Source organism: Aulonocara sp. 'chitande type north' Nkhata Bay, linkage group LG3 (genome assembly GCF_057382095.1).
Source record: "Aulonocara sp. 'chitande type north' Nkhata Bay isolate Kocher_YH1m ecotype deep benthic linkage group LG3, A_spYH_male_GT1.1, whole genome shotgun sequence".
NCBI lineage: Eukaryota > Metazoa > Chordata > Actinopteri > Cichliformes > Cichlidae > Aulonocara > Aulonocara sp. 'chitande type north' Nkhata Bay.
This window is the reverse complement of record NC_141346.1, coordinates 66148748-66167710: the sequence shown is the minus strand read 5'-3', so window position 1 is coordinate 66167710 and position 18963 is coordinate 66148748. Positions and strand designations below refer to the sequence as shown.

Below are 18963 nucleotides of genomic sequence, written 5' to 3'. Positions count from 1 at the left end.
TTCACCCGTGCTGCTATTTCTCGAGGAAATTCTCTGACACGCAGCGACGGTATGGTGTCGGCGACCGAGAACTCCTGGCCATCAAGTGGGCCTTGGAAGAGTGGCGGCATTGGCTCCTGGGAGCAAAAGAACCGTTTCTGGTCTGGACTGATCATCAGAACCTGATCCATATTCGTTCTGCCAAGCAGCTCAACCCAAGGCAGGCCCGTTGGGCCTTATTCTTCGAACCTTACAACTTCCACCTCGCCTACCGCCCTGGCTCCAAGAACACCAAGCCAGACGCTCTCTCCAGGCAGTTCGCCCAGGACGGCCTCACATCAGACCCTGGACCTATCCTACCATCTCATTGTTTCGCTGCCCCCCTTCGGTGGCCCTTGGAGGACTCTATCCGGGATGCCCTGACCGCCGAACCGCCTCCGCCTGACACCCCGGCTGGGAGGCTCTATGTACCATCCCGGTGCCGTCAGGAGGCCTTGCTCTGGGCTCACTCCTCCCCGCTCTCTGGTCACCCAGGGCCCGACAGGACCCTCCAGCTCCTCCGTCGTGCCTTCTGGTGGCCCTCCATGACGCGGGACGTCCGTGACTTTGTTTCCGCCTGTGACACCTGTGCTCGGGCCAAGTCCTCCTCCCAGCCATCCGCTGGCGACCTTCGCCCTCTCCCTGTGCCGAGACGTCCCTGGTCCCATGTCGGCCTTGACTTTGTTACCGGCTTCCCATCTGTGGACGGTCTTGACACCATCCTCACCTTTGTGGACCGGTTTTCTAAGGCGGTGCACCTGGTCGCCCTGGCCGGCCTCCCCTCCGCCAAACGGACGGCCGAGCTCCTCCTGGACCATGTCGTCCGGCTTCACGGATTCCCCAAGGACATAGTCTCCGATCGGGGGCCCCAGTTCACCGCCAGGTTCTGGAAAGCCTTTTGCCGCCTGATTGGAGCGTCTCCCAGCCTCTCGTCCGGTTATCACCCTCAGACCAATGGGCAGGTTGAACGGACCAATCAACAGTTGGGGCGCTTCTTACGGTGCTTCGTCTCCGCCCAACCGTCGCTTTGGCCTCGTTACCTGGTGTGGGCTGAGTTGTCTCATAACCTTCACGTCTCTTCTGCCACCGGTCTCTCGCCCTTTGAGGTCTGTCATGGTTTTCATCCTCCTATCTTCAGCCATCAGGAAGCGGGGGTCGACGTGCCTGCTGCTGAACGGATGGTCCGCCGCTGTCGTCAGGCCTGGATCAAGGCGCGGGCTGCCATTACCCGGGCCAACGCTCTGTACACCCGGCAGCATCGTCGCCGCCACCGCCCGGGTCACCCCTTCCAGCCGGGGGACCGCGTCTGGCTCTCCACAAGGCACCTGCGGCTGCGCGGTGAGTCCAAAAAGCTCACTCCCCGGTTCGTCGGCCCGTACGAAGTCACTGCCCGGCTCAACCCCGTGGCTTACCGTCTCCGGCTTCCACCCGCCATGAAGGTCCATCCGGTTTTCCACGTCTCGCAGCTCAAGCGGCGCGTCACTTCCTCGCTAGCGCCCCCCTCCCGGGCCCCGCCCCCGCCCAGGATCGTCGATGGGGGTGCTGTCTACACTGTCCGACGGATCTTGGACTCCCGTCCCCGGGGCAGGGGGGTCCAGTATTTGGTGGACTGGGCTGGCTACGGCCCTGATGAGCGCTCCTCAATCCGAGATGGATCCTTCCCTCATCTCGGATTTCCGTCGCCGCCGGGTGCCGGTCCTCGGAGGGGGGGTCCTGTCAGCCAGTGATCAGCTGTGATCAGCTGATCACGGGGCCGGGGTTAAAAGAGAGACGCCACCCACCTGTTCGCCGCTCAGACATCATTCTCTTCGTGTCAGGAGCTCCGAAACTCTGCCGACGTCAGTCTCCGCCTGATTCAGCAACCGTGAGTGTTTTTCCCTTCAATCCTTTTTCTCTTCCCGGCTCCGCTCGCTCTCTGTCTGTAACGACAGTTCCGAAGCCACGCTTCGTGCACTGATCGTTACTAGAATAACTGCGTGTCTGCTCCAAACCCACCGCTAGCCTTAGCCGCGCTTGGGTCTAGTCAGCACGCTACACAGGCACGCCGAGCTACTTTGCGTAGCTCGCCCCGCCGTGACAGGACTACTGTAATTCATTATTATCAGGATGTCCAAAAAACTCACTGAAAAGCCTTCAGCTAATCCAAAATGCTGCAGCAAGAGTCCTGACAGGGACTAGAAAGAGAGAGCATATTTCTCCTGTTCTGGCTTCCCTTCATTGGCTTCCTGTTAAATCCAGAATTGAATTCAAAATCCTGCTCCTCACATACAAGGTCTTAAATAATCAGGCCCCATCTTATCTTAATGACCTTGTAGTACCATATCACCCTATTAGAGTGCTCCGCTCTCGCTCTGCAGGCCTACTTGTTGTTCCTAGAGTATTTAAAAGTAGAATGGGAGGGAGAGCCTTCAGTTTTCAGGCCCCTCTTCTGTGGAACCAGCTTCCAGTTTGGATTCGGGAGACAGACACTATCTCTACTTTTAAGATTAGGCTTAAAACTTTCCTTTTTGCTAAAGCATATAGTTAGGGCTGGACCAGGTGACCCTGGATCCTCCCTTAGTTATGCTGCAATAGATGTAGGCTGCCGGGGGATTCCCATGATGCATTGAGTTTTTCCTTTCCAGTCACCTTTCTCACTCACTATGTATTAATAGACCTCTCTGCATTGAATCATATCTGTTATTAACCTCTGTCTCTCTTCCACAGCATGTCTTTATCCTGTCTTCCTTCTCTCACCCCAACCGGTCGCAGCAGATGGCCGCCCCTCCCTGAGCCTGGTTCTGCCGGAGGTTTCTTCCTGTTAAAAGGGAGTTTTTCCTTCCCACTGTTGCCAAAGTGCTTGCTCATAGGGGGTCATATGATTGTTGGGTTTTTCTCTGTATCTATGAAGCGCCTTGAGGCGACTTTTGTTGTGATTTGGCGCTATATAAATAAAATTGAATTGAATTGAATTGAATTGAATTGAATTGAATTGAATTGAATTGAATTGAATTGAATTGTTTGCTACCTGCTGTCAGGTACGACTGTTCACGTCCACACGCAGGAAAAACCTGCTGACTGTTACCAAATGGAGCAGAAATCTCATCACTGGACAATAATGATGAATGAACTCAGAGCTGCTGATATCAGATCTGATTTCAGGGGAACTAAACACAGAAATGATTGGCCATTATCTGCTGCTGTGTCGCTAGTTGGCAGAAAATGATTTGTATTCCTGCTTAGGGCTTCAGTGTTTATGAGTCCAGATCCAGGTGACAGCAAGTCAAAATGATGTTACCTGTCTGTGTCCAGCAGCAGCCTGTATTCACTTTGAATATTGTTATAACCTGACATGGATCAGTTTGTGTTTGATTGGTTTGTAAATGTCACTGTTTCCATTGGACCTGAGTGACGTACAAAGACAGAGAGGGAGAGAAAGGAGAGAGAGGATGGAGACAGAAAAGAGAGAGCAAACACAAACAGGTGAGAGTGGACAGGTGACCAAGGTCAGCAACCAATCAGAGAGCTTCTGTTTGACCCACAGTCACTGATGATGACTGCACATAACCAAGCAGTGTGTTACTCTGATATCAAATATGGATCCTGCTCTTATAATAATGATCATCAGATGATATTATTGTGTTATTTTGTAGCTGAATACGATGTTTGTGTGATTATCAGTGAAAGAAGCAGTGAGGAGGATGGAGAGAGAGAGAGGACAGAGGGTGAAGTTAGAAACACTAAAAGGATTTTTCATTGATTTCATGGATGATTTGAGTGATTTCCAGCAGGACACTTAAACATGTCAGTGGACGTCCTAAAGAACATATTGACTGATATGAAACGTGTCATTGAACAGGATTAATATCAGTGGAAACATGGTGGAAACAGCTGTGACTGCATGGATGTGACACACTTCAAATCTGTTCTCCACTCTTGGATTTGGGATCCATGGAGCTGCTGCTGAGTCTGTACAATAAAGGAATGGTGTGGAAGGTTGCAGCGTACGGACACAAACACTTTGTGGTTACAATCTGATTTTATTTTCAACATTAAACTACTAACCTACACTGATCAATGATGTTAATTGTCACATCTGGACTCACCCAGCCTTTCTGCAGTTCCTCACAGCTGAAATCAGTCTCTGTTGTCCCGGCACTGATGTTTTGTACTTCTGCAGGTCCAACTCATCCAGAACCTCCTCCGACATCTGCAGCATGAAGGCCAGAGCTGAGCACTGGATCTCAGAGAGTTCCTTCTCTGATCTGTTCTCTGACTTCAGGAACTCTTGGATCTCCTGAAATAATGAGAGGTGGTTCATCTCCATCAGACAGTGGAAGATGTTGATGCTTCTGTCAGGAGAGATTTCATCACTGTTCATCTCCTCCAGGTTGTTGATGACTCTCTGGATGGTTCCTGGACTGATCTCTGTCTGACCCAGCAGACCTACTAAGAGTCTCTGGTTGGACTCCAGACAGAGGCCATGAAGGAAGCGAACAAACAGGTCCAGGTGGCCATTATTACTTTGGAGGGATTTCTCCATGGCTCGTTTAAGGAAATCATCCAGAGGGAACTCGTATTGTTTTCCCAAAAAGTTCTTCAGCACCTTTGTCTTCCTGTTGGTGTGACAGGGGAACTTGTAGACAGCAGCCAGAAACTCCTGAATGCTCAGATGAACAAAGCAGTAGACTGGTTTCTGGAAGATCACACACTCTCTTTTGAAGATCTCTGTACAAACTCCTGAGTACACCGAGGCCTCTGTCACATCCAGACCACACTGCTACAGGTCTTCTTGGTAGAACATGATGCTTCCTTTCTCCAGATGTTCAAACGCCAGCCTCCCCAGCTTCAGAAGAACTTCCCTGTCAGCCTCCGTCAGCTCCTGTGGACTGGTCTCACGTTCCTCATGGTACTTGTTCTTCTTCCTCTTTGTCTGAACCAGCAGGAAGTGTGAGTACATGTCAGTCAGGGTCTTGGGCAGCTCTCCTCTCTGCTCTGTAGTCAACATGTGCTCCAGAACTGTAGCAGTGATCCAGCAGAAGACTGGGATACTACACATGATGTGGAGGCTCCTGGATGTCTTCATGTGGGAGATGATTCTGCTGGACTCTTCATCACTGAATCTCCTCCTGAAGTACTCCTCCTTCTGGGCGTCTGTGAAGCCTCGTACTTCTGTTAGCCTGTCAACACATGTAGGAGGGATCTGATTGGCTGCTGCGGGTCGGGAAGTTATCCAGACGAGAGCCGAGGGAAGCAGATTCCCCTGGATGAGGTTTGTCAGCAGCTGGCTGACTGATGACTTCTGTGTGACATCAGACAGCAGCTTCCTGTTGGTGAAATCTAATGAAAGTCTGCTTTCATCCAGGCCGTCAAAGATGAACAAAAGCTGAGAGACAGCCAGCTTCTCTGCTGTGACCTTCTGTAATGTTGGATGGAAAACATGGAGCAGCTCCAGAAGACTGTACTGCTCATCTCTGATCAGGTTCAGCTCCCTGAATGAAAGCAGAACCACCACACTGACATGTTGGTTCTCCAAGCCCTCTGCCCAGTCCAAAGTGAACTTCTGCACTGAGGAGGTTTTTCCAACACCAGCCACGCCGTTGGTCAGAACCACTCTGATGGGTCTCTGTTGGTCAGGTAAGGCTTTAAAGATGTCCTGGCACCTGATTGGAGCGTCATGGAGGGCGTCCATCTTGGAAGCTGTCTCCAGCTGCCTCACCTCATGTTGGGTATGAACCTCTTCACTCTGTCCCTCTGTGATGTAGAGCTCAGTGTAGATCCTGTTGAGGAGGGTTCTACTTCCTGTTTCATCACTCCCTTCAGTCACACGTTCACATCTCCTCCTCAGACTGATCTTATGTTCATCTAAAACCTCCTGCAGACCAACATCTGCTGAAAGAAAGAAAAACAATGAGACTAAAGAGAAAGAAAACTCTTCAATGTCTGAACAACACAAGAAGTCCAGTTTTCAGAAATGAGTCCATCAGCAGACAGATGTTCAGTCTTACTTTGTACACAGCTGTTCTGACTGGCTGTCTGCAGTCCAGCTCTGCTTCTGGATCTTTCTCCACACTGGGGACAGGAGGAGTCTCCTGATGGAGCAGACTGGTCCCAGTATGAGGAGATGCACTGTCTGCAGAACCAGTGTCCACAGCTGGTAGAGACTGGATCCTTCAGGACGTCCTGACACAAAGCACAGCAGGACAGCTGCTCCTCCTCACAAACACCACTCCTCTTCCTCTTCCTCCCTCTGTGAACACATTTCTTTATCACTAAAAACATTTACTGTCAGTGAAAAACATCCAGATGTGACCAAACTGCAGTTCCTCACAGTTCCTTTGATTTCATCAACACTAATGAGCTGCTCTTCCTGTCTGCCTGTCTCATTAAACACTGAGCGATGAATACAAACTCAACACTTCCTGCAGACTTCCTGACTTCACAATAAAAGCTTTCCATCAGAGAGAGACAGTTATGACTTTCACTGTTTTACAACCGCTGTGTGCAGATTATCTGGGTCAGTTCACTCTGAAGCAGCTTAGAAGTGTCTGTGTAGAGCCGTGGTCTGACACACAGAGACTTCTGATTTTCTCTATTTAAACAAACATGATGAAGATGAGCAGGTTTCTCTTCTAGTATAAACTCTGTGTCTCTCTGGCTGGCTCATGATGGCTTTTCAGGTTTTATGTTTTGCTCTCTCCTGCTATGGTTTTGCCTGCCTGGGTGGAGCTTGTAATGGCCTCTCGCTCTTGGTCCACACAGCTATGATGATTACACCACCTGTTGCTGACTCACCTGGGCTTGCCGGTAACCATTTAACGCTGCGGCATGGAGCAGTTTGTCGCTGGGACATTGACCCTCCTGTGTTCATGATCTCAGTTCTTTGCTAAGAAATCTCTCTCTAAATTCACCAGTTGGGTTAACTTTGTGTATACTTTGAGTAAATATTTCCCTGGACCTGGTTACAGACGCTTACCTGTGACTCCCGTGTGTGGCTGTGTGAGTGCAGAGCAGGACAAGAGTGACTGAAGAGGAGTGAGAGTGGACTCCCTTCCCTCTTTTCCCTGGAGCCCCGGACCCCCTCCCCAACTCACTGTACATATATAGAGCACTGTGGTTCACCCCTTTGGTAAATAACCTGTCACCTTTTTGTTTGTCAGAACTCAGTCTGTGCTTGAGTTCCTCTGTTAGCCATGACATTTTGTTGGTTCTCTCTCTTCAGGTCCCTGTAAGTGTTTGATCTAAAACATTATATTTATTCTGCTTTGATTGTTTTGTGTGCTGAGCGACATTGTTGCATGATCCACTTTTTCTTATCACTCAAATATCCTGATACTTTCAGAAAGTTGGAGAGCTCTCCTGGCTTGCTTAGTCTTTGCTCTGTACTGCAGTACTTGCACTGGTTTCACTGGACAAGTCTGCATGTGAATCTACAACTGATTTGACATTGTGGCACAAACACAGTAAACAAACACTACGAGCACCTTGTTTCATGTGCAGTGGCTTTCTTCTCATTCTGTTACTGAACACTGTATGAAAAGCCTCTCACTGCCAGCATCCTTCCAGCCCCACGACAACAAGACCAACTCACATCTTCACAACACCAAGAATTTTTCCCCTTTTCTTTGGAGAAACTGAGAAGCCAATAGGATTGCAGCTCAAACTTGCCCACAGTCCTGCTTCATCACTGCTCACTCCTACCTGTGTTGGTGCTCAGTGGACAGTCATTAGGGTTGCCAACTCCCTGAAAAATAAATAAGGGACACCTCGTGGCCAGGGCCGGGCAACCTAGTTGTCTTCACCCTTCCCAGTGTGGTAGCTCTTGTTTGTGTTTGTGAAATTATTTTTTAACCATTTGACTTGAATTTGATTTAAGCAGATGCATATTCTTTGTGATATGACCATATGGGAAACAAATGATCATTTAGCCATTTATTTTTAGCTCAAAATGAAGACATTAACACAGTAAAACAGGTCTCTTTCTTAAACAGAAGCCTGTCATGCTTAACTTTTGAGAATATAAGTAAATCTTTCTTTAAAAGAACTCTGTCCTGCTTAACTTAAAATTATATAAATTAATAGAAAGCAATAGAACGAAAAATATTCTTGTAACAGTGCACATATAGTGCATTTAGTACAATTGGCTTCAGTTGAGGTATTATTTCAGCTTTTCTAATGTAATCAGCTGCTCCTGTTTGTAGACCCTCTTGTTCCCATGATTACGCATCTTAACTCATCATCATTATTCATCTATGTATTACTTTTATGTATTAGTCATCTATTTGTTGTAATCATCTATCCTTGCAGTTGTTTATTACACAAAATAAATTATATTATCACACTTCTGACCACATAGCGCTGATATTCACTGCACATGCCCATATTAACCTTAACCAGAAGGTTTAAAAACACAAACCAGTGTTTACATACCATATCTGCTTCTGCCGTGGCCTGGTGGACAAGAAATTGGTTAAGGGTTCCCCGAGCTTTCACACCCCTCATGTTCTTCATGTGCCCACCATTAGAAGCATGTCTATGGAAAAAGTGCGCCGGCACACAGTGCAGTGCGCTTTATAGGTGTTATGGTGACCTTTTCCAGCCAGGTGTTTCCCTTTTCCCATTCCTCCCTGTGCTTTTGCAGCCTTTTTTTCTTTCTCTGAGGGAACAAACATTGCTGCTCTAATGCTGGGCTTACACTGTGCGATTTTTGGCCCATTTTGAGACGATTTTTGAGTCGTGCGACCGATTTGGTGATCGGCCCAATTTTGGCCTTCATCGTGCATCGTGTAGTATACGTGGGGTAACGAGAAGCGATTAACACCTCGAGCAGCTCCCGATCATCAATCGCTCGTGAGCCACTCACACTGCTCACGCGCAAACACGTAAACGTCGGTGAAAAAGACGGAGCAGCACGGCTGTGCAGCGTGTGATCTGGACACAAGCGATGGAGGCACAACTTGTAGAACTTTGGAAAGCTCATCCGAGCCTTTTCGATGTGGCATCACAAAATGATCACGACCACAACAACCGTGAAAATAGTTGGATTTACACTGCTGCTCATTCACAGCTGCCTGATCAATGTTTTTCATTAGCAATTTAGCAAAGTTGATGGTGGTGGTGTGTCTGTGTGAGTGAAAGACAGAGCGACAGATTTTCTGTTATAACCTTCATGTTATGGAGGCACAGAGTGAGCACTCGGGTTGCATCAGAGCATCGGGCGGTATAGTGTGAGACCTGCATTGTGACCTACCAACTTCTAACCCCTGCGAGTCAATCGTGCAGTTTGAGCAGGAGCTGAATAACGTGACTGAAAAAATCGCACAGTGTCTGCCCAGCTTTAGGTGTACTGTCGTCCGAGACTTGCACCGCAGTGTCGGCATTTGTTTCCCTGTTGGCCATGCTTCTTGTTGTGGTCATCTGTTGTCTTCTGGTATTTTCTCCGCAAGCGACCTTTCCTCGACCAATGAGATGAGCGGTATTGTCATAAGTGTGCTGTCAGCTCATTGGTCACAAAGCAGGAGAGGGGCTGGGAATTATGTTTTCAAACAAAGCGTTAATTCCATTAACATTTATAGACTACTTTTGATTCTCACTGTATTACGGGACAAAGTGCGTCCCTTATTAGCTCAATACGGGACGTGTGCTTTTGTTTCTAATTATGGGACGATTCCGTTTTTTAAGGGACGGTTGGCAACCCTAACAGTCATAGCCTGCTGCTAGCATGAATGCTAAACGTACTGCTGTGGATGATCAGCAGAAAAAGATGTGGTCAGTTTGACTGTTTGCTGTATTTAAAGTGTTTTTCTCAGTTCGTCTGTATTCAAAGTGCATTCGGGGCTTTAGCTGACAGCTCTTTGTGCTAACAAACTAAACTCTCTTAGTTTAAGCCAGCAGACTTTACCAAACACAAAGCCTGCTGCTGCCTCCATGGGTTAGCTTGTGTGACTGGTGTTTACAGCAATGAAATCTAAATCACACTAATGTGTCCTCCAAGGTGTTTGGTGGGAGCACTGAGTGAAACATAAGAGCTCTGGTTAAGCCTCATCAGCTGGATAGGCTGTCCACCCTAGTCCAGGCTTTAACTCAAATCTCTGATTGGCTTTCTAACAATTACCTTGTTAGAACAAGACAGAGACCATGATCATAGCTCCTCCTGATCTATATTCTAAAATCAGTCAAGTTGTTGCCCCTTTCTGTTCTTCTGCTAAGCCAAATATTCGAAATCTTGGAATAATATTTGACTCTTCTTTGGGCCTTGACTCACATGTAAAGTCTCTGTCTCGTTCCTGTTTCTTTCATTTAAGGAATATTTCTAAACTGTGACATATGGTCTCCTTAGCTGAACTGGAAAAAATTGTCCATGCATTTGTGTCATCGCGTTTAGATTATTGTAATTCCCTGTTTACCAGCTTGGATAAATCATCTCTTTCTCGCCTCCAAGCTGTACAAAACGCAGCACCCACTCTACTAACTCGCTCTACCCAGCGAGCTCACATCACTCCTATTTTATGTTCTTTACATTGGCTCCCAATAGATTTTAGAATTCGTTTTAAATGATTGTTTTAACGTACAGAGCACTAAATGGCCCCAGATTATTTATCCAAGCTTCTCACTAAATACACTGCTGCTCGCTGTCTCCGCTCACAGACTCAGAGTTTGTTGGTTGCTCCCAGAACACGTCTGAAGACGAAAGGGGGCGGAGTCTTTCAGTCTGTGGCACCAAGGCTGTGGAACAGTCTACCTCTACAACTACGTTTGGTTGACTCTGTGGAATCCTTTAAAAAACAGTTAAAAACTTTACTGTTTAAACAAGCTTTCTGTTGACCAATGCTGTTTACATTTTTATATTTTTCATTTACATTTAAACTCTATATTGTGTATATTGTGCATTTTGCTATTTATCGTACTGTTTATTTTAATCTCTGTGTGCAGCACTTTGTGACTACCTGTCTATGAAAAGCACTTAATAAATAAACTTTACTTACTTACTTACTAAAATAACAAACAGGGCTGTGAGAGCAACTGAAGTGATAAAAATACTGTTTAAAGATAAAAAACACTTTGATGTTCTCTCGTCACCTAACAAAGTCCAAACCCTGTGAACTATTTTAGCTTTAATAACTGTGGATTCAGGTATCCTGAACCCATCTTTGGACATGTGTAATTAAATATTTTAAAACTCCATCAGAGACTCCTGATGTGGCTGTTTGGAGAAGGAAAAGAGGGACAAAGTGGAGCGTCGAGCTGAGGCTTCATTCACTGCAAACCTACAGTTATGTTTTCTTATTTCTGCTGTTTGCATGTTCACAGCTGAAATAAAGCTGCCTCTTTGACTTCATCCTGTTGTGTTTGGGTCCAATCCTGCCTGCCACACAGCGCTACAGGACAAAGTCTAATATTTTTATCTTTTTAATGAATCTTTGGTCATATTTATGCAGGAAAACACAAACATGTAAAGGAGTCATCACAGGTTTCTGACCTCGTTGGTCCAGGTGCAGCACTGAACTCTGGAGGGTAACGTTTGGACCAGTCACTCCTCACAGACGGACAGCTGGATCCTGCAGACTGTGACCTCTGACCTCTGCAGACACAAACATGTTTTATTCAATGATCAATTCTCTGATAAAGTGATTGAAGCAGCTGTGGTCACACAGACTGCAGATAATGCAGCTGTTTCCTGTCAGTAACAGTCCTCTTAGATTAGAGTTCAGCTTTTTACAGGAAAACAAATGTCCCTGAATGCAACAGTGAGACACAGTCTGCCTGTGTGGCTGTGATAGCTGCCGTTAGGAGCGCTCATGTGTTTGCAGTTAGACGAGGAGATGTTACCATCATGGACACGTTAACAAATCCTGCAGCATCACGTGGCACAAACACTTTGTGTTCCTGTCATCTGCAAGCAACAGGAAGTTCATTAATAAAGGCGGGATGGAGACGTGACTGTGATGGTTCTCCTTCATCCAGCTGTTACACACATCTGGGCTCACACGACGAGCCTTTGTCTAATACAGCAGCTGCTCTCTGAACACTTTTCTGAAGAGGAGCTGCACAAACCTTTGTTTGCTTTCTAGAGCAGCGTATCAAAGTCAAACTACCCACTGCTAGCAGCTGTTTCTATCATAGTTTACGATCCAGATGTGTGAGGTCTAGATTTACACCTCTGATTAAAATACATAGTTAAAAACAGCCAATTGAGTCCAAATGTGTCTTAAACCAGATAAACTGACAGTTACAGCTGAGCCTGTGTGTCCTTGGAGACACTGCTCTGCTACAGAGATGCATTTTAGAAACCAGGAAACATCAAAATCATTTAAATCAGAGAGTTCTTGTTACTAACAGCTCACCTCTCTGCAGCAGACACTGGCTGGGATTTAAAATTAATTCCTCGATGATTGGACCAGTCACTCTTTAAGGACACAGAGCTGGATGGTTTCTGATTGACGCTAAAAATAAGTGAACATGAAACATGTGTCACATCCAATGTGTCCAATACATTACATAAAAAGTATAAACTATGTAAATAGTTTATTATTTAAATCGTTAAATAGTAAAAAGCTGATTAAAATTTCAAACATTTTAATACTGACATGAACTTACTTTTTGTCAGATGACTTCTTTTGCCCTAAATTACGAAAGAAATGCTTCACCTGTTTGCTCTTAGAGGACACAGAGCTGGGTGGAGGTCCAGGCTGGTTCCTGTGAATAATGATGGAGCAGTGACGTGAGTGCTGAGCTGTGACATGGAGAAGAGTCATGGACAGTTAGAGATGGTCATCTCACCTCTGAGCTTTGGTCTGGCTCTCGTGTTCCCCACACAGAGTGCTTTTAGAGGGAGGGACTCCCTCCTCTCTGTCCTCACACTGATCCATGCTGCTCAATTCACATCAGCTCACGCACACTTTCTACCTTCACCTGCAGAGGAAACACAAATCATTCTTGTGCACATCAACTGAGAGCTGCAGAGGTCGTGTCTGATGTGTTGGACTAACATCCATCTGAGACGCAGCTTTCATCAGTTCACTACAAAAAGTGTCACAGAGCCCAGTTCAGCCTCCAAATCCTCTATTACTGTAGTCCTACAAAGCAGCAGGTCAAACATGGCTGCAGAGAGCAGCTTTATGTCAGTAACAACGTCCAGGACCGAGCTGACTGCTTACAGAGTTCATACTCTAACTGCTAGCTGCTCTGCTAGCTAAGCTAACTCAGTAACAGTGACTCTGACAGCAGTTACTGTGGAACAGCGGCCGAGCTCAGGACACATTCAGTGTGTTTAGTCTGAGTCCTGGACTCTGATTCAATGGATTCAATTCAGCTCAGAGTTTCATGTGTTCCTCAGAATAAAATACATGTACTAATATAACAGAAGTAATGCTCTGAATGCAGGACTGCAATGGAGGATAAATAAGGTTTTTACAGCCTGAAAGAAACATTCAGTTCATATATTTGTAGACAGTGAAGCAGTTTTTAATACTGCAGCTGTTTCCTTCACCTGTGTGTGTGTGAGCCACACCTTCATGTGCTGCTTTAGAAATATGTGGTCTGACTGCTCAGACTGAGTCTAGGAGGAAAGTTCACACGCTGGAGAAAGTTTTGTTCCTTACTTTGTCAGAGTTCGGCTCCAAAGACAAAGAAGACGGAGCTCACAGTCTGTAGATGGTCCTCAGTGTGTGTGTGAAGCCAAGAAAGCACACAGGAGTGTGTTTATGTCAGCAAATCAGTGTGTGTGAAGAGTCTGAGGGAGTGTGTGAATGAGACTCAACACTGAAACCAACAGTCCAAGAAAAGCGTCTGGATTTCTTTAAGTTTAACTTAAAGAAGTCCAGACGCTTTTCTTTTTGTCTCCATAATGTCTCCATAATGCTGCAATGTTATCTGCCCCAGAAACACTGTGCAGAAGCTCTGATGGTGACACAGAAAAGTCACAGTGGAGATACTTCTGTCCATCTTTGATTAGACTCATTATAAAAAGGAAACAAAGTTTGAACACAGTCATGTTTCCAGTTCACTGACTTACATTTATTCCATGGACACTCACTCTAACCTGAACCACAGCTACAACCCAACATTGTTGAGGCCTCATCTCCTCCTTTCCTGACTGTAGAGGTTAAATATGCAACAACCAACAAATAAAAGAATTTGGTTCATTTCAAAGAAATTCACACGGTGACCAAGTAAAGTAACGGTAGTAAAGGAGACAACATCCCGTTGATGGTGGGATTATTTGAAAGATTTGCTTTAGTCACGTCACCAAATGCAGTTGAACCACCCGTGGATCCATGTTTGACCATTCTACCACTCTGAGCTCTGCTTTTTAATCATTTCATTATTATCATCATTCATTTATTCATTCTTTGGAGGGGGGCTATTTCCTAATGCCGCCCTAATAAGCTGATGTTCAAGGGGAAATATAACAGAAACTCTTTCAGTGTTATTCATTAATAAATTAACAGATAAACTGTGAAGAAGAAAAAACTGAGATTTAAAGGAGTGAGAAACTTGATCATCCATCCTCATAATACATGTTTATCAGTATCTGCTGTGACCATACTGCAGTAATAACTACAAGTCTACATTTCTGTGACTGTTGATCAATCACAGCAGGAATCTGAGCTCATCTCTGCACACAGAGCAGCTTCAGCTCTGGGATAAACTGCTCGCTTCACGTCCTTCTCAGCTCACAGACACTCATCCTGATATTTTCCTTTAACATTTGATGGTATAATTCATCTGAGTTTACACTTTATCTGCATGAATACAGAAAAACAGACCCAAACACCAGAAACCATCAGTTTCACCATGTAGAATATATTGTTGTTTCCTTGCTTTTAATTCAGAGAAAAACTCTGATTTGAATTTTCTCTGTTCTCTTTGCTGCTGATTCTCTATCTCATCTTCGCTCTCAAACATTTAAAAACCAGCGAGTCTGCAGCTGAGGGAACACAAACTCAAACTGTCGGAACAGGTTTGATCGTTTCTTGCGTTTATTAATTTGGTGATTCATCAAATGTATAACTGTCATAATCTGCTGCTGAGTCTCTTACGCTGATGAAAATGCAGAAAACACAGATCACGAACACCAGTTCAACCAATCACATTCATTCCACTTTGATCTGTGACAAACTGATGCATTCATCTCTGTTACAGTGTTGCGTTAGACTGCTATATATTTTTGTGTTCTTTATGCTGTAGATTTTCATGTCTCTGGAATAGTTGGCAGCAATAAGGATGATTTTCTGTAAAATAATATTGATATGAGCCGTGAGTTATTCGTAGATGAGCGTTAGATTAGTTTGATGGGTTAACTCAGAGAGCTGAAGATATCGTGGACATGCTGACCTCGCTCCGTGGTGTACAGGGCCGTTTACCCTCATGATTAATATTCACAATAAAAAAATGAGGCGAACATCATGAAGTCTGTGTGTGTTTCATAGTGTCGAACCACCTTTGTACAGTTAAACCTAACAGTTACTACATGACGGAAACACCAACGTTATTTCTTTTATGCGTTTATCAGGTCACGCTGATTATTGAACAAAAACCCAAACATCAGCTGTTAATCGAATTTTTTTGCTCTCTCTCCTCCTTAAACATGTTTTTAATGTTAGTTATAATTCAGAATTGGCGACTGAAACACGTATGACACATACGAAAATCAGGAAATAAAACCTCAGTAAATGAAGTCAGTGTACAGCGGAGGTTATGGCAGCTGTGTACCGGGACATGCGCTTTGTCGGTGGTAATAACAGCTCGATTGCTTGCGAGGCGAGCGGGTCTGTCCCACGCGTTGCCGTGAGCAGGGTTCATACGCCTTTTTCAGGGTCAAATTCAAGCACTTTTTAAGCACTTTCAAGGTCCCTTTTCAAGCTTTTCCAGCACATCAGCCCCCCCACCAAAAAAAAAAAAGAAGAATGCATGTTTCAATTCGCATTACCTCAGTAAGACCATGTGAAAATGAAAACAAATCATCCTACGTGAACTTAAATACCTTTGTTCAACTTTTGCTAAGAAATAGAAAAACGCACCACACAAAAATACAGTGGAACCCCGACTTACGAATGCCCCATTTCACGAAAAATTCATGTTACGAAGGCACTGAATGGCAATATTTCTGCCCGTGTTATGGCAAAATGCCCGAGTAACGAAATCCGCTGGCTCCGATTGGCTGAGCCTACAACGCCCACAATGCCTTCCGAATCATGTGACAACCCCTTGGTTTCCGCACTTGCGCTTCGCTGTTCCACTTGAACGACGAATTGTTGTTCTAGTTAGCAATTAGCCTATAGCCTATCGTTCAGCATCGCCTCACTTAAAACGCGCAACTCAATTACGAAAGACCCTCGGGAATGAATTCATTTTGTAAGTCGGGGTTCCACTGTACTGTACTACCTTATATACATAGTGTATAAACTCTAAATGCCAATTTCACTTAAAAATTAAGATGTGAAAATGTGAACAAAAAAAGAAAAAAAGAAAGAAATAAGTCTGCTCATCAGATATTGATGCTTCTTTCCTGTGTGACAAGAATTAGGAGACAGATATTTGTTTGTTTTTTAAGTTAATTCCCAACAAAACTGTTTTATTGCTAACTACCTTGCTGTCTGTATTATTGCTGAAGTCCTAAAGGATCACCTTTAAAGTGTTTGTGCTAATAACATGTACAGTCAGACAGGCATGGAGAACAGCACTGACTGGGAGGCTTTGAACAGATCACATAGTTCAGTTCAACATATAAGACTTTAAGAATGCACAAGCATCTACTTAAAATCTATTGAATTTGTCATCTGTGATATTATTTTGTACAATTCCAATGTATTTTGTTCATCTCCCTTAAATAAACAGGCAGCCTTAAAGTATGAAATATTCATATACAAACACATATAAATGTGTGAACTGTCTCAGTGGCTGATTGTGCCCCACAGGCCTCAGTGTGAGCTTGAAGACATTTATAATGTTTAAGTAGTTTAATGTGTAGGTGCTGACCATAAACACATTTTGAATGAAAGCCGGGGAACTTTGGTAGCACAGAAACAAGTGGCTATTCTTTGTGACCATATGGATCACTCATATTACCGTTATTTCAAATACTCCAGAAAGCTGGTGTCCAGGGTGTAATTGGTCGTTTTTGACTACTTTTGATGTGGCCTCTGTATTTCACATTTAAAAACTGTTTATCTTGCCAATCTGTTATTTTCTCATTTTGACAAAATGTATCAGCAGAATTTATCTAAATTCAGACAAAATTTAAAATACGAGTAGAAAGTGATATTTTTGACTGTAAAAACCACAAGCATGTTAAACAAATCATTTTCATAACTTGAAATGCAAACAGAAATTGTACATTTTTTAAAATACACAAAAGTTTTGCAGACAACAAAGTTATATTTACCTAAAAATGCAGCCAAGGCTCAGACGCTTTTTATGTAACCATTTCAAACTATTTACAGAACAATCAGGCGCAAGGCAGCCCAGGCGGGGAAATTTTGCTTTTACATTTTGCGACGCATTTTATTTCTCTATCTGATAAGAAAACTATTCAATCAGATAGTTGTTTGTGGTGAGCAATAATAAACAATGGATAATCCGTATACAAACAAATTCAAGCTTTTCTCCTCAACGGAGAGCCTCCCCCGATTGAACAACAACGCGTCAACAACATGCTGTGACTCTTCTTCCCTCTAAAGTCCTGGTGTTAACACTCACCCTGCATCAGCTTCACCTATTTTTAAATTGTTTTTACTTTTCAAACAGACGGATCATTTGAAGCCAACCATCCAAAAACTGCTTCAGCTGTGTTTATGCTACAGCCTGTTTACCAATATAATCAATATCAGATATCAGAGCAACAGAAACCTCGGTGATCAGGACGCTGGGACTGAGAACAGGAAGTGGCTGAAACGTCACAGTTTCATAACGTCACCCTGAACTCCACCCACGGAGTTTCTGTCGCCATTGTAGTTTTTAAAGCCCCGTGATAAAGGCGGGTCTTTCTGTGAATCCGCACGCTCATTGGCTAATAGCTCGAGATTGACACATCGTTATCCAATGAGCGTGCGGGAACTTCCGACATAAAGTTGTTTCCTTTGAAAAACCAAAGTCTGATTATTTTTGCCTCCACTGACGGAGCCTGTTGTTCCCGCCACAGAGACACAGTAATGTCAGAGCGGTGTTAACACTCACCCTGCCTCAGCACAGCTCTCACTCTCCTCCTGCTCTCTCACACTAAACGGAGGCTCAGCTAAACTCACTTCCTCTCTACTTACAGGAAACCAGCGCTCAGAGGAGCCGACCGGCCTCACATTTCACCCACAGACACGAACAGCGTGGAATTATTTTATGTCATAAGAAGAAACATATTCATGTGAACACTCACCTGCAAAGGCGTAGATTTGGTTTTGGCATTGGTGGGGACGGATGATTCAACCACCGAACCCTGCCCTGTTTCTTTTGTTCCCCTTTTTGTCTTTGCTTCTTGATAAAAAAGGAGAAGTATACCTGCCTACATGTGCTATTCTACCTGCTAAACCATTTAAAATTACAATTCATAGTTTTATATGTGAATTTTGCAAAGAAGAGTGAGCAAATATTTCCACATCGAGATGTGCCATGCTAATAGGTTCCTACCCAAAAAGACTGATTAGAGTGATAAAAGGCAAAGGTGCTGCAACAAAGTATTAGTTTAAGGGTGTGCATATTTGTGCAATCGGGTTATTTTAAGTTTTTTATTTTCACCTGTGATCTTGTGTCACCATTACTCTCTGAGCTTTGTGTTGGTTCTTCTGTCACCTGACAAATAGGACATACATGACAATAAGAATAAAATGTGTAGCTGCTTCAGTGTTTCTGTCACTTTGTGCAGATCTTGACTCATCAGTAATGTTTGTAGGGTGAGTGCATTTTTAAAACAATTTGTGCAAACTGCACTACAAGGTTTTATTTTTATTTATTTGCAAAATCATGACTACCTCG

The 18963-nt window shown here is 44.5% G+C and overlaps 1 pseudogene across 1 annotated transcript in view; it reads right to left on the bottom strand.

Annotated features, from left to right (window-relative positions):
- The window catches only part of LOC147336661 (protein NLRC3-like), a 31138-nt pseudogene extending 12740 nt beyond the window's left edge, over positions 1 to 18398 (bottom strand). Inside the window, exons 1-7 of the transcript XR_015128367.1 lie at positions 18368 to 18398; positions 12778 to 12909; positions 12595 to 12693; positions 12342 to 12440; positions 11477 to 11578; positions 6006 to 6247; positions 4104 to 5889 (exon numbers count right to left, since the gene is read on the bottom strand). The product of XR_015128367.1 is annotated as a protein NLRC3-like (transcript). The remainder of the gene's footprint in view (positions 1 to 4103; positions 5890 to 6005; positions 6248 to 11476; positions 11579 to 12341; positions 12441 to 12594; positions 12694 to 12777; positions 12910 to 18367) is intronic.
- Between the last annotated feature and the right edge of the window lie 565 nt (positions 18399 to 18963).